Below are 22,512 nucleotides of genomic sequence, written 5' to 3' on the forward strand. Positions count from 1 at the left end.
CAGTGAGTGGGAGGGAGGGTGTAGGATGAAGTTTGCACACCGTGACAACACTGTCATCCAAGTCCAGATTCTCAGCTCTCGGGTCAGAGGCAGAATGGGGGCTGGAAGAGAAGGGCACACCACAGAGGAGCAGAGTCATCGGAGGCCGGAGGAAGGGCCTGTGTGCTGCAGGCTGGTCCGGGGCATCTGCCTGGAAAGACAGGGACTCGCAGGTGACTTGAGTCCATGGGAACTCAGAAAGCAGAAGGAAACAGTGCAGTGGCAGCCTCTGGCCCCGCACCAGCCTGCCTGGATTCCAGTCCTGGTTTTGCTGCTTCCGCAGGAAGCTGTTCGAGCTCCGGTTTCCCAATCCATAAGGATAATGGCAGGTCCCACCGCACAGCACAGCCACAAGGATCAGATGCGCTAACTCGGCACCAGTGCGGCAACTGCTCCTTATGTCTTCCACTGTGCTAGGACTGCCTCACACTGAATGGCTTAAAGGACGGCATTTGAATCTCTCACAGTTCTGGGGGCCAGAAGTCCAAAGTCAAGGTGCCGGCAGGGTTACTTCCTTCTAAGGCCTGTGAGGAAGAACCTCATCTCCCCTCTAGCTCCTGACAGCTTGGTGGCAATCTGTGGCTCTCCTTGACTAGCAAAAGCATCACCCCCATCTCTGCTTTCACCTTCGCATGGTGCATCTAAATGGCCCCCACTCCAACGTGACCTCTACCTACATCTGCAGTGACCGTATTTCCAGGGCAAGGGCACATTCTGAGGTAAGGGAGAGTTAAGACTTCAACCCAGGAATTGAGGGGGAGACATGAGTCAACCCTTAACACCTCATGGGGCCTATTAAACACTCAAAATGTGGTGTGTTGAAATTGAAATGTGCTGTATTAAACACACACTGGACTTTGAAGACTTGGTACAAAAAAAGAAAGCCATCTCACTAGTAATTATTAATGAGATAATTAATCTAATCTGTTAAGTCATATTGGTCATGTAATAAACTAATAATGTTTGGATATATTATTAAAATGAATTTTTCTGTGGCTGCCAGAGACTCTTTTTTCTTTCCTAGAGACAGAGTCTTTCTCTGTTGCCCAGGATGGAGTGCAGAGTGACACAATCATAGCTTGTTGTAACATTGAACTCTGGCTGGCCAGCTGTAGTCCCTCATGCCTATAATTCTAGGACTCTGAGAGGACAAAGCTGGTGGATGGCTTGATCTCAGGAGTTTAAGACCAGCCCGAGCAAGAGCAAGACTCCATCTCTACTAAAAATAGAAAAACTAGCCAGATGTCATGGAGGGCACCTGAAATCCCAGCTACTTAGGAGGCTGAGGCAGAAGGATTGCTTGAGTCCAGGAACTGGAGGTTGCTGTGAGCTAGGCTGATGCCACGGCACTCTAGCCTGGGGCAACAGAGTGAGACTCTGTCTCAAAAAACATTAAACTCTGGGCTCATGGGTTCCTCTCACCTCTGTTTCCAGATTAGCTAGGACTACGAAGCACATGCCACCATGCCCAGCCAATTTTTAACTTTTTTGTAGGGATAGGGTCTTGCTATGTTGTCCAGGCTGATCTCAAACTCCCAACTTCAAACTCCAGGTTTCGAGTGATCCTCCCACCTCAGCCTCCCAAAGTGCTGGGATTGTAGGCATAAACCACCGTGCAGGTCTGCTAAAGAATTGAAAGTTACCCCTGTGGCTCCTATTATTTTATGTTGGACAGCACTGAGGTAACATTTACAAATCCTTAGAGCAGGGCCTGGTAAATAGAAAGTACCTGTAAGTGCTAGTTAAATGAAAGCATCTTTGGAAGTGACTGTGGCATTTTTAAATATGACTTTTCACATTCCTCAGAAACTAGCAAAAGTTAAACCATCTCTACAAAAAAAAAAAAAAGAAAAGAAAAGAAAAATTAGCCTAATGTGGTGGTGGTACATGTCTGTAGTCCCAGCTACTTGGGAAACTGAGGTGGAGGATCCCTGGAGACCAGAAGTTTGAGGCTACAGTGAAGTATAAATGTGCCACTGCGCTCTAGTCTGGACAACAGTGTGAGATTTTTGTCTCTTTAAATAAAGAAATAAATAAATATGATGGGAACTAGTATGGCCTCAAAGAAAAACACACACATACAGAAACAGAAACTAGGGAAAGTTGGGACTGCTTTCTTGTCTTGTCCAGCCTTTCTTTCACTGAGTAGGTTTGCGTTTACATTCCAGAAGCAGAAGGCACATATTGTGTGGGCCTATCTTTTCCAAGTTGTTTTGTTGAGTTTTTTCCATGTTTCTATAAACTCATCAACCCCATTAAATGCTGTAGTTTACTTTAAATGTATTTCCAATTTTCCGGGTAGCAATGAAGTAATAATTTAAAGCTTAAAATACTTTCTATCAGGATTATTATTGGGCAAAGTGGTTATGGATGCTAATGTGTATAGTCAAGTAATTTCCCAGAAAAGAGGGATTAATTTTATACACCTGCCAGCAATGTATGAAAGTCTCCATTTCACCAACTTCTAACTGACTTTATTATTAATATCATTTTTTAAAAAAGGATTATGTGTTTATTTTGTTTGTTTTTTTTTTTGTTGACTCATCAGAGGAAAAAAAAATCTCATTGCTTGAATACACATTTCTTCGATGACCCTGGAGATTGAGCATTTATTTACTTGATAAATGCACAGAGTATATTTCTGAAAATTGGTGTTTTGAGTTCTTTGCCCATTTATTGCTTGATGCCCTACTATTTTTCTTATCAACGTGTATGAGCTCCTTATAAAGATACCAATTATTTTTCTGTTTATCTACTCGTTTATTTTGAGACTAAATTTTACTCTGTTGCCTTGGGTAGAATGCTGTGGCATCATAGCTCACAGCAACCTCAACCTCCTGGGCTCAAGTGATCCTCTGGCCTCAGCCTCCTAAGTAGTTGGGACTACAGGTGCCCTCCATGACACCCAGCTAGTTTTGCTTTTATTTTTGTTTGTTTGTTTTTTCCTTCTATTTTTAGTAGAGACAAGGTCTCCCTCTTGCCCAGGCTGGTCTCAAACTCCTGAGCTCAGGTAATCCACCTGCTTCAGCCTCCCAGAGTGCTAGCATTACAGGTGTGAGACACCGTGCCTGGCCAAGATACCAATTTTTGTACATTTTATTTTTCCCAAACTCACATCTGCAAACACTGACTTAGTGCCTTAATTCTGTCTCTTATTTAACAGAGTTTCATCTTTTTATGTAGTCAAATCAATTTACTTTCCCTTTGTGATTTCTGTCACTGCTCTTAAGCACTAACCATGCCCTTCCAGAGATGTGGAGTCATTTATACTTTCTTTTAGCATTTTTTTTTTTTTTTGGTGATTTCTTTCTTTTAAGATTTAAAATCTCTCCAGGGCAAACTCTGTTCAAATGAAATATAACATAAGTCACAAATGGGAGCCACACATGTAATTTTACATTTTCTGGTGGCTACATTTTTTTAAAGTAAAAGCGATTCACAGAGGATTTTTATGGCAGTGAAACTATTCTGTATTCTACTGCAATGGTGGATACATGTCACTAAACCATTGTCAAAACTGGGAGAATATACAACACCAAGCAAGAACCCTAATGTAAACTAGGAACTTGGGGTGATAATAATGTGTCACTATAGGTTCATTGACTGTAACACGGGTACGACTCTGGTAATAGAGATTGTAAAAAGTAAAGTGACTTTAATTTTTACTCTAAAAAGGTAAAATTTATCAGTTTTAAAAGGTTCAAAATTATTTTTAAAAAATTAAAAGAAACGGGCGAAAATAACTTTAATCTTTTATTCATCCCATTATATTAAAAAACACCATTTCAACATGTAATCACTTAAATAAAATTAACAAAAATCATTTACACGGTTTAGTACTAGGTCATCAAAGTTTGGTTCACATGTCACACTTGCAGCACGTCTCCATTCACCAGGAGCCACGTTTTTCAGTGCTGGACGGTCACACATGGCTCATGGCCACTGCGCCTGTCATCTTGAGTCTAGCACTGGGTTTGACTCCATGGGAGAACAGAGGAGGAAAGTTCCAGGGCCCTGTTTTACTGCCCCTTGGACTTCACCTCCCCCCTGCTTCTCCCTTGCCAAAGCACAGCCAGCCAACTCGTGTTTTCTTACCTCTCCCAGTGGGAGCTCCACTTGGCTCTCATTTGTCAGCCACTGACACACAATGGCCTCCCAAGCCGTCTGTCACTCCACCCTGGCCACCTCCCACGTGGCCTTCCCACTGTGGAGCCTACTCAGGAGCTCACCACCTGGGCCATCCCAGGATGTCCACCCCCGCAACTTCCAGCTCTGTGTCAGCCCCAGTAATAATGAAGTTCTGAAACTATATTCCTAACAGCCAACACTCGCTGAGCACATGTGCCAGCCTAACCCCGGGTTGCATCATCTTGTGAGGGCTGGAATCATTTTGCAAACACCCTCATGAACGCAGCCCCCATGAACACTGACAGAGCCCAGCCTGTGTTCAAGGTCATGGATGGAGCTTGGGGGTTCCTTAGGCAAAAGTTCTGGGGATGTCCTAGAAACCTGTTGAGCCAGGTTTATAAAAAGTCCTTCCATTTTGCTCAGAAGGGGATCCTGCTGTGTTCCCTGAAACGTGCCCATGTGTGTCTCTTACGCACCACCATTCCCCAAGTCCCTCCTCCCCAGCCCCAGAACCAGTAGTTGCCCTGGAAGTGAGGAGGCACAGGTGGGGGCCACCTGCTGCCCAGCCTGAGTCTGTGCTCTGGATCTCCTTTGAGGGTCACCTCCCCGCTCCAGGTAGGGTGTGCGTGGGAACCACCGTAACAGCTTCCGAGGGCGGGGCGGGGCGGGGCGGGGCGGGGCAGGACCTGCAGTCCCCAGTCCCGGGCGGGACCAAGAACATCTGGCCCGCCTGGCAAAGCAGGCGGCGGCTGCTGCCGGCAGACACGGCCGGCTCACTTGCACCACGCGCCCCTCTGTGCCTGAGGGCACCATGAGCGGCCGAGTTGGGGACCTGAGTCTCCAGCAGCAGGAGGTGCTGGCCAGGGTGAGGGGCATCATGGGCTGGGAGGGCTGGGAAGGTCCTCCCCGGCCAGCAGCCTGGCTCCGCAACCCCGCTGGAGCGCCCAGACCGGAGAGCGCCTCTGTCCTGCTGAGGCACACGGGACAGGAGCCCCTCTTTGGGGCGGTCAAATTCAGCAATCACCTGCTAACACCCTGGCTCGTGTTCCTCCGCTGTGGGGAGGGAGGGGATGGCTCTGCCACCAGGCTACAGGGGCAGCCTTGGGCAGACAGACCGCCAGGTCTCACGCCCAGATTGCAACACCTGTTTTTGTGTCTCTCGCACTCCTAAGGGTCCAGGCCTCCCTACCTTGTTTGTTTTTTTTTTTTTTTTTTTTTTAATTAAAGGGAAATGGGAGAGATGTTTGGTGATTTTGAGACGTTTTGCAGGCTAGACCTGGAGCCTCGAGACCATGGGGAAAGGGGAGATGTCCAGGCCTTAGTAGTCACAGAGCGATGTGATTGTGGGGGCCAGGGATTGGAAACTGTGAGCTGGTGGTGGTGTGTTTGTGTGGCATTGGGGGGGTGGGGGGAGGCGGTCCACAGCCTCGGCTCACACTTCCAGTCTGTAGAGGTGGTCCCAGGAGAAGGAGACTGGTCACCAGATGAAGGAGGGGCCTCAGGTTAAAGAGTAGTGTCCACAGGGGAAGGAAGGATCCCCAGTACAGCAGAGAGGTCCCAGATGATTGAGAAGTGTCCTTGATGAAGGAGAAGGCGGTCCCCTGGTGCGCCCTCTCCCTCCCTCCCCGGTGCTGATGACCCCAGGCCCTGTGCTCGCAGGGGGGAGTTGATATCTGCCTTTTGGAGGTGAATGATGACAGGAATGCTCTGAGCCTGAGAGCTTTAAGAATGTAAAAAATTGGGTGGCACCTGTGGCTCAAAGAGTAGGGCGCTGGTCCCATAAGCCAGAGGTGGCGAGTTCAAACCCAGCCCTGGCCAAAAACCAAAAGAAAAAAAAAAAAAAGAATGTAAAAAATTTATTTTTATCTTTTCCATCCTTTAAAAATAATGAGTGCTTATTTTTAAAATTGGGGAAAGAGAGAAGAGTAGCAAGAAGGGACAGAGGTGAGGGAGGGTCTCTGAGGTCTGGAGGACTATGCCTAGCTTCATTTCCTTCTAGATTCCTCTTGAGCTTAGTTTTGCCCACCTCTGGTCACACTGCGGGATGCTGCTTTCTGTATAAATGCAGTAATAAGAGGAGTTTTCCCCAAAGTCAGTGACTTTCTGTTTGACTCTAAAAGTGGTATAGCCCCCGAGGGTGGATTCTTCCTCACTCCGACCCCAGAGAAGATTCCCCACTTCCCTAGCCTTAGTTTCCTATGCACAAACAGGGGTGTGACCTTTGCCCTCTTACCTCAGAGCGCAGCCTGAGGTTCAAATGAGGGAACACAGTGACCTGGAGAGGTTGTGGGTGCAGAGTTATTGCCTCTCAGAGGTCCTAATCCCTCTCCTCCCCTCCCCCCAAAAATTCCTCCAGAATGCAGAGGCTGCAGCTGTTTGTACAAGAACCTCCATTCTGGTGCCTGTTCAGATAGTCGTGGCAGGGGCTGTTGCCCACGTCCCTTGTTAACGCTGGAGATGTTTTACCGATTATGCATTTTTAACGATGTAGACGATACACGAATATGCTCTTATTTTAAAGCTAAAGGTAGTTTGGTGAATGGCCTCGCATTTGATTCTTTTTCTAAAATTATTTACTTATTTATTTATTTGACACAGGGTCTTCTCTGCTGCATGGGCTAGAGTACAGTGGCATCAACATTGTTCACTGCAACCGCAAACATCCTGGCTCCAACAACCAACAATCCTCTTGAGTAGCTGGGACCACAGGCACACACCACCACACCCAGCTAACTTTTTTTTTTTTGCAGTTTTTGGCTGGGGCTGGGTTTGAATCTGCCACCTCTGGTATATGGGGCTGGCACCCTACTCCTTTGAGCCACAGGCGCCATCCTTTTATTTTTATTTTTTTAGAGGTTGGTGGTCTCACTTTGTAGCTCAGGCTGGACTTGAACTACTGGGCTCAAATGATCCTCCCCCTCAGCCTTCCTAGGGGCAGGGATTACAGGAGTGAGCCATTGTGCCCAGCAGCCTCATGTATATTTCTAATCCCAAATTCTGGTTCACAGCTTCACCTCTATACCCAGCCCTTGCCTTCAGCTCCCTTAGTCCCCAGGATGTGAGGTGTCCTGTCTGTCTCAGACATGAGCCTCAATCTCTTGTGAACTTCCTTAAAGTCTGCCAGTGGGAAAAGGCACCCCCCAGCGGGTTGGTCACTTTCCTTTCCCCTGGCTTCAGCACATGTCCTAATGAGGCATTCCTGGCTTCCCTTTCAGTCATTTCCCCCCTGCTGACATTTGCCTCTCATTTTTTCCAAAAGTCTCCACTGTGCAGGGCTTCCGACAGTCTGCACTGAATGTGTGCCCATGTGTATCCAACATCTGCTTAGAGGCAGGCCGGACATTAAGTGCTTGACATACCAAACTTCTTTGATTGTCAGGAGTTTATCATTATCCCCATTTCACAGATGAGGAAACTGAGGCTCAGAGGGAGATTAAATAGCTTGCCTCCAAAATCAGACCCTTAAGATGCAGAATCAGACTGGCCTGCATCAGAATAACCCAGGGATCCTTGTAAAAATAGGGATGCTGGGCCCCTACCTCAGCTTGAGGAATTAAGAGTCTTTAGGGGGAGGGCACTCCCAAATTTTGAGAAGGACCCAGCTTTTCTTCCTGGAATGGTGGGCTGGAGGGGGCCCCATTCCCAGATGGCAAAGCGGTTCAGCTCAGCTGCTGCTACGTGCAGGGTCTTTGGGTAGGGCTGATGGCTGATGAGGGTTGGAGATGGGGTTGGTGGCCCCAGAGGTTGTGAAAGCCCCATTGACTATCGTATTCTTCTACCCTTAGTTCCAGGAGAACGTCCAGGACCTGCTGCCCACCTTGCCTAAAGCCGATGACTACTTCCTCCTGCGCTGGCTCCAAGGTAAGGCTGGTAGGGGCTGAGAGGCAGAGGAGGATGTAGGGAAGGGGGTTTCTCAGAAGAAAAGGGTGGAGGTCTTAGGGGAACAGGGTTGCCAAGTCATAAAGAATGTGAGCTCTGGAATCAGACTTCTCTGGGCTAGAATCTGAGCTCCCCTGTGCACAAGCATGGCACAAACCCCCCACTGAGCCCGTTTTTTCATCTGCAAAGTGAAGATGAGGCAGCCCCTGAGCACAGCGTCCAAGTGAGGTTGGAGCTAAACACCTCCACGGCCTCAGGATATAATGGGGCTGGCCAGGCCCTCCAGTCAGACAGCGCTGAGCAGCTTCTTTCAGACTTGCCTTTGGGTCTTTCTTCAGTTGCCTGAGAACAGGGCTGTGTTGTCCTCTTAAGGAACCTAAGTGTCCTCAAGGGCACTGAGTGAGTGCCCAGCAAACATTTAAGGAAGTGGATTTAATTAACAGTAGAGAAGGAGTTTCTTTTAGGAATTACAGAGGGCGGTTTAAAAAAAATAACAACAGAATCCACCCAGGGCTTAGGGTAAGTGAAAATAATTCATTTTAACTCATTACATCCATGGACTGGATTTTGAACTTGAGATGGGAGAGATGTTGGGAGTCAACCCGTAAAGCATACACACAGTGCAGGGTTCAAAAGCCACCAGCCTTGTACTGGTAGAGCTGCCATTGAATCCCAGCTCTACTACAGCCCACAGAGGGCCTGTGACAAGTCCTTCCTTATCTCTCAGCCTCACTTTCCTCTTCTGTATAATGGGCTCAGTATTGGTCCCGACCTTCAGAATGCTGAGTCTGATGAAGTCACAGATGTGTCTGCATCTGTGTGACGGGAACCTGTGCCCAGGAACCAACTCTTCCTTCTGTTTTGTTCTGTTTTTATCATTATAATTTTTTCATAAACTTCGTTTTTAGGACAGTGTTAGATTTTTCAGAAAAATTTCAAAGATAATATAGAAATTCCCCCAATTTCCCGATTATGAACATATTGATGTCATTATTGTACATTTGTTACAATTAACGAATGAATATGAATATACTATTATTAACTAAAGTCCATACATTACATTTCCTTATTTTTTCTCTTCCAAGGTCCCATACAGGATCCCACAGTACATTCAGTCACCTTATCTCCTTAAGCTGCTTTTGGCTGTGGCAGTTTCTATCCATATTTTGTTTTGCTTTGTTTTCTTTCTTTTTTTTTTATTTTTTTTTATTTTATTTTATTTTTTTTTTTGTAGAGACAGAGTCTCATTTTATGGCCCTCCGTAGAGTGCTTTGCTTTATTTCTAAGTGAACATGTCATTGACCCCAGCCTGGGCTAAGAAAGTGTGGGAAAGTGGATTTTTTGAAGCCCCTTGATATGACGTCAGTCTTCTCTCTTTGGAATCTTGTTGGGTTTTGGCTTTGGTTAAAAACCAGCTCTCAGGTACTTCGTGTGTCCTTTATAAAGGAGACCTATCGTGGAAACCTTAGGCTGCTGGGTCCTGGCAAAGGAAAAGTATCCAAGAGTGGAGGTGGGTGGCTGGTGTCCCGATGCCTCCCACTTCATGCTGTGGGCGATAGATCCTGTTGACATGGCTCCATTGTCCATGTCAACATCACCTGCGCCACTCCCTGCCTCACTAACCCAAAATACAGGTAAAGGGAGGGTGCTCACTGGGCCTGAGCTTGGCAGAGCCTCCTCCCTCTGGCCTCATGCTGAGGGGACTTCCCAACCAACCCTCCTTCTGAAGTCCTTTCCCTCTGGTTTTCTTTATCTCCATCCCACATCTCTGTTCATCGCCCCAACTCAGATGCCAGTTCCATGAGGGCAGGGACTGTGCCTGCCATAGTACCCTCAGGCTGGCACAAAGGAGATTCCACTGGAAAAAAAAAAATTCGTCCTTATATCCCATCAGCAGTGCCTGAATCACTGTCTCTAGGACAAGAAGCCACACACTGGTTCTAAATAGAAAAATCTCCTACAGACACTGCAGAGATTGTTTAAAAAGCCAATAAAAGCATATTATGAACAATATACGTTAATAACTTTGAAACTCAAAATGAAATAGATACATTCCTAGAAAAAATATAAGGCCAAAACCCACCAAGAAGAAATAGAAAATCTCAACAGACTGATATGTTTTAAAGAAATTAAAATGGTAATAAAACCTTCCCCTCTTAGAAAACTTAGACCCCAGTGACTTTACAGGTAAATTCCTCAGACATTTTAAGACCAGTTTATTCCTCTCTTACACAACATTTTTAAGTTGCTTTAGAATATATGAAAGAATGAGAGTTACTTTATGAGGCTTGGGTAAGTTTGATCCCAAAGCTATATCAGGACAATAAAATTCTAGTCTTGTTCTGTTTATTAATGTAGATGTGAAGAGATCTGAATCAATATTACACAATAGCATCCAATAGGGTATTAAAACTATATAGCACGACCAAGGAGAATTTACCTTGGTTATATCAGAACAGTTCAACATCCCAATATTAGTATGGCAGTGTCATTGAAAACAATATAGTTAGAAAGAAGAAATCATGTGACTATGTCAATTAATACAGAAAAAGAATTTTAAAAGGTTCAAATCTTATTTATAAGACAGAAGTCTTACCAATCTAGGAACAGAAGGAAATTTCCTTGCTTTGGTAATGATTATATAGCAAACACTCTCTTAACAAATTTAATCCTTAAGGTGAAAATTTAGCTGCATTTTCTTTAATATCAGGAACAAAGAAAGGATGAAGACCTTTAAGTCTTACCGTGTTAATGCAGAATTAGAGATCTGGCTAAAATCCGGCTAAGACTATAGCCAGATCTGTACAGTCAGATTCTGCCAATGCTATAAAGAAAGAAAAATACAGTCATTGGCGTAAGAACTAGAAGGAAAGAATAAAATATCTGCAGATAGGTAGGTGAGGTAGCTTACACGTTATCCTAGTTCTCTGGGAGGCTGAGGTGGGAGGATCAGCTGAGCTCAGGAGTTTAAGACCAGCCTGAGCAAGAGTGAGACCCCATCTCTGCTAAAAAATAGAAAAATTACCCAGGTGTTGTGGTGGGCCCCTACAGTCCCAGCTACTCCAGAGGCTGAGGCAAGAGGATCTCTTGAGCACAGGAATTTGAGGTTGCTGTGAGCTATGAGGCCATGACACTCTAGCCCAGGCAACAGAATGATACTGTCCCCCCCACAAAATCTCTACAGATGATTTGCTTATCTTTCTTGAAAACCAAAACCCAACAGGATCAACAGAAAAACTCTTGAACTAAAAAGAAAGTTCAGCAATACTTCCAGATATGAAATCAGTAGCATTTATCCCAGCATAGAGATATCCTACTGAAAAATATAGAAATCAGATACCATTCAAAACAAAGCCCATAACATAGCCAGGATTTTAGGCTAGAATACAAAATCTGTACTGCAAAAATCGTAACATTTCTGAAGTATATAGAACTGTTCTCTTCCATTTGGTAGCCTCTATGTTTGGTAGCCTTTAGCCACATATAACCATTAAAATTAAAATTAAATTAAAACTTCAGATCTTGCCAGACGCAGTGGCTCACACCTGTAATCCCCCACCTCAGAGGCCGAGGCAGGTAGATTACCTGAGCTCAGGAGTTCAAGACCAGCCTGAGCAAGAGCAAGACCCTGTTTCTAAAAATAGCTAGGGATTATTGTGGGTGCCTGCAGTCTTAGCTACTTGGGAGGCTGAAGCAAGAGGATCACCTGAGCCCAAGAGTTTGAGGTTGCAGTGAGCTTTGACACCATGGCACTCTACCCAGGGTGAAGGATAAAAGAAGACTCTGTCTCAAAAAAAAAAAAAAAAAAAAGAAAGAAAAAGAAAAGAGAAGAAAGAAAGAAAGGAAGGAAGGAAGAAAAAGAAAGAAACCAACCAACTCCCCCCCCCCTTCAGATCCTCAGTCACACTTGTCACATTTCACTTCCTCTGTAACCACAGGCTACCAGTGGCTGCTATTTTGAGCAACTCCAGTATAAGATGTTTGTACCATCACAGAAAGTTCTCTTGGACAGCATTGACCAAGAAAGTTCTGTTGGACAGTGTTAACATGGATTATTTGAATAGCTATATAGTGCAGAGCAAAGATCAGGCAGGTGAACTTGCTGGTTTGTTTTCAAATATTTGCTGAGTTGCCACATAGACAAGCCATTACATATATTTGTTTGACTGCTGACGATGGGGCTGGAATCATTGCTGAGCAGATTTGTGCTCAGTCAAAGCTGAGGAATGGAGTAGGCTGCCTGCTGAGGTGGTGAACTCCTCATCATGGGAGATAACAAAGGCTGAGTGGTGGCCTCAGTAGTTGTTTCTGGAGGTTCATGATCAGAGAGGAGGCACGGAAAGCATCTCAGGGCCATTCCATTTGAAAATCTCTGACCCTGCATCTTCTTACAGCTCCATCAATGTCAAATTCCTCAGTGAGCCAATGGTCTCAAAGAACAACCATCATAGCATTTCCAAAATAGAGCATTATGTTTTAAATTAAAGTGTATCTATTTCTTTGAAATAAGCAATCACAGCAATAACTACCATTTATTGATAACTTACATGAGCCAAGTACTGTATCAAACTTTATTTACTTTTTTCATGCTGTTCTATAGAACTGAAAAAGGTATTATTTTCATTTAACAGTTCGTTAGAAAAATCTAGGGCTCAGAGAAGGTAAGTGACTGCTCAAGGTTGCACAGGAAATAAAAAGGCAAAACTACAATTCAAGCACAAGTTGATCTGATTCAAAATCCCATGCTTCTCACTACATTTAACACTTTGGGGGAGGGTCGCTGCTCACTGGGCAGGCATTGAATATTATGGGATAGATCAACTTTTAGAATGAACAGTTTGGGCTCTGCAGCCATAGCTCTGTGGTTAGGGCACTGGCCACATGAACCAGGGCTGGTGGGTTCAAACTCAGCCAGGGTCTGCTAAAACAATGACAAAAAAATAGCCAAGCATTGTGGCTGGGTGCCTGTAGTCCCAGCTACTTGGGAGGCTGAAGCAAGAAAATCACTTAAGCCCAAGAGTTTGAGGTTGCTGTGAGCTGTGACACCATGGCGCTCTACCCAGGGCAACATAGTGAGACTCTATCTCAAAAAAACAACAAAAGAAAACAGTTTAAAAAACATCTGGAAACTTGAAATCAGGGGTCCTCGAAAGTCTAATAGAGGATTAAAGATCTTTATTTTTTAATAAAAACATTTCCAGGCCAAGTTCAGTGGCTCATGCCTGGAATCCTAGCACTCCGGGAGGCCGAGGTGGGAGGATTGCCTGAGCTCAGGAGTTTGAGGTTCTGTGAGCTATGATGATGACACTGCTCCACACTGGCCTGGGTGACAGAGTGAGACCCTGTCTCAAACAAAAACAACCCAAACCATCTCCAGAGTCTCAGTGTGTTCTCGGTGTGTCAGGAGGAAGGGGCTGGGGACGCCCTCCCTATTACCTCACATGCTTTCAGGAAACGGCTCATTCTACATCCAGCCTTGAGTCTCTTCCTGCCTCATCTTTTCGCAGCTCGGAACTTTGACCTACAGGAATCCGAGAACATGCTCCGGAAGGTGAGGCTCCATCAATCTTAGTGTCCCAGAGACCGCACCCCGGGGATTAGGACAAAGAGTGAGGACTCCTGCCCTGTCCCCTTTTCATGTTTCTCCTCGGATCATTTTCTGCATCAGACCCAAGTTTCCTGCAGGCCCCCTCCTGTCCCATGCCCAGGGCTACGTTGGTGCAACCCATGCATGCTCTGCCAGGATCTTGGCCACTGTGGGCAGAGATCTGGCTTGGTGTCCACAGGTGCCCCAGTGACCTTTGAGACAGGCAGCATCTATAGTTAGCTCCTGCCATGTCTCTGCAGCATGTGGAGTTCCGGAAGCAGCAAGACCTGGACAACATCCTCTCCTGGGAGCCACAGGAGGTGAGCTGCATGCAGTGTCCCCCAGGTCGGCTGAGGACCCCTCACCCCCATGTCCGGCCTCCTCCTGGGCTGGTTTGAGTCAGGCTCTTATCCACATGCCCAGGTGCTTCAGCTCTATGACTCAGGAGGTCTATGTGGCTACTACTATGAAGGCTGCCCCGTGTGGTTCAACATCATCGGGACCCTTGACCCCAAAGGTCTCCTCCTGTCGGCCTCCAAGCAGCAGCTGATTCGGAATCGCATCAAGGCCTGTGAGCTGCTTTTGCATGAGTGTGAGCTGCAGAGTCAGAGGGTGAGCACCTGGGGTGGGGAAGGAGGCCGTGGTGGTCTTAGTCTGTCTAAAGGGTGGCACCCTACCCCCCAGCTCTCAGCCCTCAGAGTTCTGGAGGAATGTGGGCTTCTCCCACTGTTGCCCATTCATGAGCATCTTGCATGTGCGCGGCACTCCACTGGCATGAGTCAAGGGCCACCAAAGCCTCCACATCCGAAAATGACCTTGGGTACAGCTCTGTTCTCCTGGAACCCTGGGAATAGTGGACAGTCAGCTTTGCTTTTGAAACGATTCCTCAGTGTAAACTGCTTAACTAGAAACACCCGATGAATGAGCCATTTCTTTGGGCATTCCTGAAAGCAGTGACCCTGGAAACTGGACACATCCCTTGTGGGACCCTGAAAGTTACCATAGAGTTGCTACAAAAAAATATTGAGTCCTATGGGGTATTGGGCTCCTAAGCCAAGAAGGACTCCATGTCCACCATTGTGGATCTCATCTCCTTGTCCGTGAGCTGTCCACTGGCCACCTGTATCCTTCAGACTGAATCTAATGCCGTGTGTGGCCTTGTTGGTTTTGAGTGTCTAGATGAGCCTAAGAGGAAGACCCCCCTTTTCCCCAGGGTGAGCTGTGATGTCCTTGTGGCACAGTTTGGCTAATGTCTGACTCCACATGACAAGGGCATGGCCTGTGTCATCAACACCTAGCATGAGGCTAGACACAATAGAGTCCCTCAACAGAGATCTGTGGTGTGAGTGAGTTGCAAATCTCTGACCAGTGCCAGGTTTGAGACGATGCATGTCTCTCAAACAAGATAGCTGATCTTACGGGAGGTGGGCGGAGGGAGGGTGATTGGTGGGATTACACCTGCGGTGCATCTTACAAGGGTACATGTGAAACTTAGTAAATGTAGAATATAAATGTCTTAACACAATAACTAAGAACATGCCAGGAAGGCTATGTTAACCAGTGTGATGAAAATGTGTCAAACGGTCTATGAAACCAGTGTATGGTGCCCCACGATCGCATTAATGTACACAGCTATGATTTAATAATTTTTTTTAAAAAAAAGATAGCTGATCTTAGAGGGTCGACACAGTTTCTTCACCTTCACAAATGTCCCAAACTGGAGCTGATAATATAATGACACTAATAATATCTAGTAGTATTTGTCAGGGGCCTGCCACGTGCCAGGCACTGGGCTCTTTGTGCATTAGCTCATTGGATACTCACAGAAGTTCTATCAGATCATGGAAGTATCTGGTATTATTTTATGGAGGAAGAAACTAAGAGTTAGAGGGGTTAATAAGTAGCCCGAGGCCATGCAGCATAGCTCTGGCTTGGACATAACCATGGGACCACACAGTGTTGGCTAACATCGTCTATCATTGTACATGAAGATGCTCAATGAGTAATGAATGATGTCTTCAATTTTGCGGTATCTTTACTCACAGTGTGAGTCAGACTGTGCCAGGGCTCAGGTGCAGCACCGCCTCAGAACCTAGATGGGCTCCATCTGTTTGGAAAACACTGTGGCCTGCCAGCAGGGGTAGGGGGGCAGGGCAGTAGGGAAAAGGGCTTGAGTTTCTCTGGCTGGAGCTGTGGTCTGACCAGTATATCTGCTCTGTCCTATGCAGCTGGGAAGGAAGATTGAGGTGGTGTTGATGGTGTTTGACGTAGAGGGCCTGAGCCTGAAACACCTGTGGAAGCCAGCTGTGGAGGTCTACCAGCAGGTAAGGTGGGTGGCTGAAGCCAGAGCAGCCATGGTTCCCAGGCCTATGAGAAGCTGCCGCCCACACCAGCCTGGGAACCTCGGTCCATGGAGGAGCAACAAGGCCAGCCAGTGAAGCTAGCCTGGGGTCCACTCTCCAAGAAGAAAGAATAACTCAAAGAAGGAAGTGTACATTCATGGGGAAGGCAACGTGGGCTGGGACAGGCCTCTTGTCTCAGCAGCTCAACCAAGTACTGCCTCTGCGCTGAGTTTCTGCTGCCTCAGAAACCCAGGGGTGGGGATGCTACAGCCTGGCCTTGACCACACTTGTCTTGACTCCACAGTTTTTTGCCATACTGGAAGAAAATTATCCTGAGATGCTGAAGACTTTAATTATCATTCGAGGTGAGCCCATGACCAGATGAATCCTGGGGGAAGGAGATGCTGGGAATGGTGGGGACAGTAGATAAACCATCCAGTTCAGGGCTTCTCAAATCATCCTTTGTGAAGGACATGTTTTTGTTTGGCTTCTGGCTTTGGTTTGTAATTCCAGTCCTGCACAGACTGATACTTGTGTAATAGACAAAAATGTGGCTGGTATATTGCAGCAGCCATGTCAGCTAAATTTCTAAACGTTTACTGTTATTGTATTTACTTATTTCGATGTGGAGTAGAAACATACAGTCTGTGGACCAGGCTGGTCGATGGACACACTTTCAGTGGAAATGGCCCCTGTCTGCTATGGCTTTATAATAAGGGAGTCACTGCATATGCTCTGGAATCAGGTGATCTGGGTTCAAATCTAGCCAGCCCTATGACATTGAGGAAGTTTGTTTAACTTCACTGAGCCTCAGTTATCCCGCTCTGTAAAACAGGGATACAAGGGCATCCTCATAATGTAGCTGTGAGGTTAAATGACACCATCTGTGGAGGAGGCAGAGCATGGACTTGGTTGAGCCATTCAGGGTGGGACAAGAGGTCTAATGCAGATGTCTCATCTTCTTACACCCAAGAGGATTTCAGGGTAATGTGGAGTAACCTTGAGTGTGGAAAGGAAGAGTTACGCTTTGCTGACGTGGGTGCCAACTTGCGCCCAACACCTTGCAACTGGGCTAGGGGAGACAGCTATTTAATGAGAGACAGGTGCCATGATGAATGTTGCAGATACATTATTTAATCTCCATTTAGAGTTAAAAGTACTAAGACTCAGAGTGGGTAAGTCATTAGCTGAAAGTTACACAGGAAAGAATGGCAGAATCCGTATCTATCTAAATCCTGTCCAGCACATACCCTTAATCATGGCTTTCTATACCCAAGTCCTCTCTTGTCTAGCTCCCCAAGGGACCTTCATGTGTTTCAGCCTCCAAACTGTTCCCTGTGGCCTTCAACTTGGTCAAGTCATTCATGAGTGAGGAGACACGCAGTAAAATAGTGATTCTGGGAGGTGAGTGACTTGGCTTCCTGGCTGTGCGTCTGCTTGGGATGCAGAGGTCAATGCTAAAAACCCCATTTTTCCCTGGTTCATCCTCTTGACTCGGGCACTGATCCTGGCCCAACCCAGTAGCCTTTGCATGCACAGGTGAGGCCTTGGGTCCTAGACCATGTCCTGGGGCCACATAAGCTCTTGGGTGAGCTTAAGCACCCAAGAGAACAAGCCAAAGACATATCAGGTCCCCTCACTGGGCTCAGCCCCGCTTCCCTCTGTTGAGTCTCCTGAGCCCCTTCGGAGCCCATCTCCTGCTCCCACACAGACAACTGGAAGCAGGAGCTCACCAAGTTCATCAGCCCTGACCAGCTGCCTATGGAGTTTGGGGGGACCATGACTGACCCTGATGGCAACCCCAAGTGCTCAATCAAGGTACAGAGAAATCAGATGGTGCACAGGAGGGGAGACAGGATGGTCTAGTGCCCACTCACCCACCCTTGTCCACAGATCAATTATGGAGGTGAGGTGCCCAGGAGCTACTACCTTTGCAACCAGGTGAGGGCACAGTATGAGCACTCAGAGTCCGTGGGCCGTGGCTCTCCCTGCAGGTAGAGAATGAGATCCTGTTCCCAGGCTGTGTGCTCAGGTAGAGATGGTGACCACTTCACACCTGGGCATGGCTGGGAGGGCCTCCAGAGCCTAGGCAGGTGGTTGTCACCAGAGCTTTGTCATCCACTGCAGGTGGCAGTTTGCATCAGATGGTGGGGATATCAGCTTTGGAGTTTTCCTAAAGACCAAGATGGGGAAGCGGCAGAGGGCTGGGGAGACGACAGAGGTGCTGCCCAGCCAGCGCTACAATGCCCACCTGGTGCCTGAGGACGGGAGCCTGACCTGTCTCAAGGCTGGCGTCTGTAAGAGCTGCAGGGTCACTGGAGCTGTTTTCTTCCCTGTGGTGGAGCAGTGAGCTGGTCTCTGGCTAGTCTACCCTCTGCTCTCTCTCACGGTGGGCGTGGGGACCTATGTAAGCTCCTACCTCCCAAGGACTTCAGTGGAATTGTCTTTTGGTGTCAGGGGGCTGATGAGTGGTCCCTATATGTGGGTGCAGGAGAGGACCAGCCAGGTTTCACAGCTCAGGGCTTTGGGTCACCTCCTGGGAATTCCCTACCCCAGGCTTGTCAAGCAAAGAGAAAGCAAAGTATACAGCCATGGCCCCGGTGTCAGGGATCCCAGCACAGAGCCCGCCCAGTTGCACAGAACTTCCACTTCAAAGGGGCGGCTTCCTCCAGGTGTTCATCACCCTTTGCTCCCTGGCCTCCCAGGGCAGATGCAATTTGGTCAGTTTTACCAGATACCGTGTTGCCCACACTGTACACTACTGACCTTCCACCTCTGTGGGGAACATAGCTGGAAGAAGAGGATTTCCTAGGAAAAGGAGAAGGCACAGCATTCTTTCTTTAGTCTCAACATAACCTAGTGCCACTTTGTGGAAAGGGAGAATTAGGCGGATGGAGAAGTCTGGATGACTCCTCAAGTCCCAGAGTCTATGGTAGACCTTGGCGTTGAAGGAAATGCCTTCTCCAAGATGGAAAAGTGGCTTACATAGCTCAGCCCTTTCCTCCAGAGAAAGCAGGGCTGCTCTCTGCATGGAGTCATTAGAGTAAGAGAAACCCAGTCCCTCCCCCACAGATGCTCTGTGATCACTGTAAAGTCCATCATCTCAAAGCCTGGAGGTGACAATACCTCCCCCATGGGGCTGCTTTAAGGATTCAGGGAGCTATGAATGCCTATAACACGATACCTGGTACAAAGAAGGGGCTTGTGGTGGCTGGTGGTGGCAATTCCTTTACATGGTACCAGAATCATCCAAGGAGATGGTGGTGAGCAACGGGCTTAGGTCTTAGCAGGACACTAGGAGTGCAGAGGTGCCAGGCCTTGCCCTGCCTGATCATCTCTCTCCATCACTGCAGATGTCCTGCGCTTTGATAACACCTACAGCCTGATGTACACCAAGAAGGTCAGCTACAGTGTGGAGGTGCTGCTCCCTGACAAGGCCTCTGAGGAGAAGTTGCAGAGCCTGAAGGCCACAGGACCCTCCCCAGTGCAATGAAGACCCTGGCTGCCACCTCTTCAAGCCCTTTGCACCCCACTTGACCCCTGTCCTCCAAGCAGGGTAGGTGCTGAAGATGGCCACAGAAAGCCACCTACTCTGTGTTACAACTCAGAAAAGGGACAACCAATGCCTAGGCCACCTTAAGGCCTAAGATGGGCACCTAATCTCCTGTTTCCTGAGGATGAACCAGCATCCACTGAGGAAGGGTCCTGCAGGAAGAAGCTACCCTTGCATCCCTCCTGACAAGACTCACCCATTCTAGGACTTTCCCATGGCTGGTGTCCCAGCTTGTGGGGGCAGGGGGGTCTTTGCATAGACCCCAGGCCCTGCATGGAGCAGTTTCAGGCCTCCAGAGCCAAGAAGCCCTATTTTCTGCAGGGTCAGCTGGAAGCAGCTGGGTGGGGAGATGGGGCAGGGGTGAGGGTCTCAGTTCCACCAGGGTATCCAGGTCCATCCAAGCTGCTTGTTGTGTGTTTAGAGGGAAAATCAGAAATGGAGAAGTGGGACCTGGCAAGAGAGGCCAGTCAGTGACAAAAGCCACGCTCAACACAGTTGAGTGGGTAACGATGCAATCTCCAGGGAATTCCCAGGGACTTCCCCTCCACACCTGCTGTGATCCTGCCAACATGGCTCTTCCTGCAGGGGTCAGGAGCAGGGCAGACCTGGAGCCACAGTGCTGTCATCCAGGGAGTGCAGCTGCCATCCCAGGGAGCCCATCTGGGCTCTGAGGTGCTTCTTCAAGAACTATCAAGGTTTTCCTCCATCTTTATATCTTGCCAAGGGGACAGCAGAAGATTGGCTGACAACACCCCTCATGTACACCACCCAGCAGTTGGCCAGTGATGGCCCAGAGGCTGGCCTCTGGGTGCCTGCAGTCAGCACTGCCACTTGCTCTGCTGGGCAGCTGCACCCAACAGAGCAGACCTTGCCTAGGAACAAGCTTGAGCTGGATGTGACTATGTGAGTTGACTCCAGGGGACAATGAAGAGCCCGGGAGCCCAGCCTGCGCTGCCCTGAGAGCCTGGGAGCCCAGCCTGCGCTGCCCTGAGAGCCTGGGAGCCCAGCCTGCGCTGCCCTGAGAGCCTGGGAGCCCAGCCTGCGCTGCCCTGAGAGCCTGGGGGCCCAGCCTGCGCTGCCCTGAGAGCCTGGGGGCCCAGCCTGCGCTGCCCTGAGAGCCTGGGAGACCAGCCTGCGCTGCCCTGAGAGCCTGGGGGCCCAGCCTGCGCTGCCCTGAGAGCCTGGGAGACCAGCCTGCGCTGCCCTGAGAGCCTGGGAGACCAGCCTGCGCTGCCCTGCCTCCTCCCCACCCTGCCCTCTGCCCCAGGCCAGTGGCCACCAGTATCTCAGAAGACCTGAGCCCACAGCTCAATATCATTGTTCCTGCTGTTTGCCTTTCTGGGTTAATGTCCCAAAGGGCAAAAGAGTACCATCCACCCAGGTGATGTCCCTGAGAGAGGCCAGTCAGATGTTCCTGTAAAAGGTGTCCTTGTTGCAAAGTGTTGGTTTCCTGAATGCGCAGGTCCCTCCCAGGGACCAGAAGCCTCAGCAAACACCACCTGCCCAGGTGCTTTATAAACAAGCAAGAAGCCAGGCTCTGGACCCTCCCTGCTTTCAGATTCTGTGATCTCACTTTCTCCAGTTAAGGAGAACTTTCTCAATTACCCAGAACCTATTTTGGGTGAGAAAATACTGAGGCCTGAGAAGGTGGGGGTCTTCATGTGAGCACTGTGGGGGTCTTGGGGTCCCTCAGCCCCTGCTGCTGGGGCAGCTGCCCGGTTCCTGGGTGCACAAAGTTTGAACAGCAGCCCTGCTGCTCTAAAAAGCTAAACTAAACTAAACTACATGCCTAAAGCCAGAGCCACGATACATTCCTGGTCCAATAGGGTGTCTGATCAGATTGGCAAAAACAAACAAAGGCTGTCCTGGGCTGTCAGGCAGGAGTCATAGACATCCCTAAAACCAATGGCTTCCCTTGCCTCTGAGATGTGACAGGCATTCTCACCACCCTGCTATGCTCTACAGCCGTCTTCCTTTCTGCCGGCCTCGTTGCAGGGATATCTGGAGTCCCCTGGGCACTTGGGTTTCCACAACTGTAGCCACTGGGGCTGAGCTTGTTAGTGAAATCACATGCTGGATTCCACCTGTTGTCATGATGTGGGCTCACAACGCCTCGGGTCAGCCTTCACACCCTGCATCGAAAAATGAGGGGCACTCCCCACAGCTAACTCCCACCATAGGCACAGCCTCGGGTTTCCTAGCAGGTAGCAAAGATTGCTCTCCCACCGGCACAAGGGTTTCCTGAGGCTCTGATCACAGAATATACAAAGCCACGGGCTGTCTGGAGCTGGCAAGTAACAAGGGGGTCAGGGGCAGGCCCCAGCAGGGATTGAGTCCCAGGGCTGGCAGAGCCACCTCACTGCCTAGAGGTTACTCAGTGAGTGTGGCAGTCACATGTGGAGGGATGGGAGACATTGGCAGCTCTGCCAGGAATCTCTCCTTAGCAATCCATCCCTAACTCATAACACTGTCACTTTAAAAAAAAAAAAGAAAGAAAATGGCCCATAGAGGGACACTCCTTTGCCTAAATTTTGCTTCTCCATCTATCCTTTTGTTCTTCAGCGTTTATTGACTATCTGAAGGCCCTGGGGACAGGGAGGACCCTGGGCTGACCCAGCCCTGCTGACAGGAGGCCTGCCCTGTGGGGGAGGTGGAAGTGACTCCAGTGATTAGTTATTGAGTGGATGTGTTGTCACCACACATACTTGGCTGGGGCAGAAGCAGGATTCTGGGGGAGCACCCAGCAAAGAAACATTATGGGGTTAGATGCACTTTGCCCAAGGTGACTCTGGAGGGAGAGCTGTGGGATGTGGGGGGGTGTGTGTGACCAAGCACAGGAGAGCCATAGAGCCTAAGGAACGGGGTGTGGATGGCCATGGGGCTGTAGGGTGTCTGAGGAGCCCAGGGGCTCTCCTGGCCTTGGGCAATGCTGGTAATGATTCACCAGGTGTTTGCACAGGTCTGTGTACACACTAGATGTTAAT

At 48.4% G+C, this 22,512-nt stretch overlaps 1 pseudogene; it reads left to right on the forward strand.

The window, feature by feature from the left end:
- The first annotated feature begins 4,907 nt into the window (after window positions 1-4,907).
- On the forward strand, window positions 4,908-22,226 carry LOC128579337 (SEC14-like protein 4; annotated as a pseudogene).
- Window positions 22,227-22,512: the final 286 nt, after the last annotated feature.

The sequence above is a fragment of the Nycticebus coucang genome, unplaced genomic scaffold, assembly GCF_027406575.1.
Source record: "Nycticebus coucang isolate mNycCou1 unplaced genomic scaffold, mNycCou1.pri scaffold_46, whole genome shotgun sequence".
Taxonomy (NCBI): domain Eukaryota; kingdom Metazoa; phylum Chordata; class Mammalia; order Primates; family Lorisidae; genus Nycticebus; species Nycticebus coucang.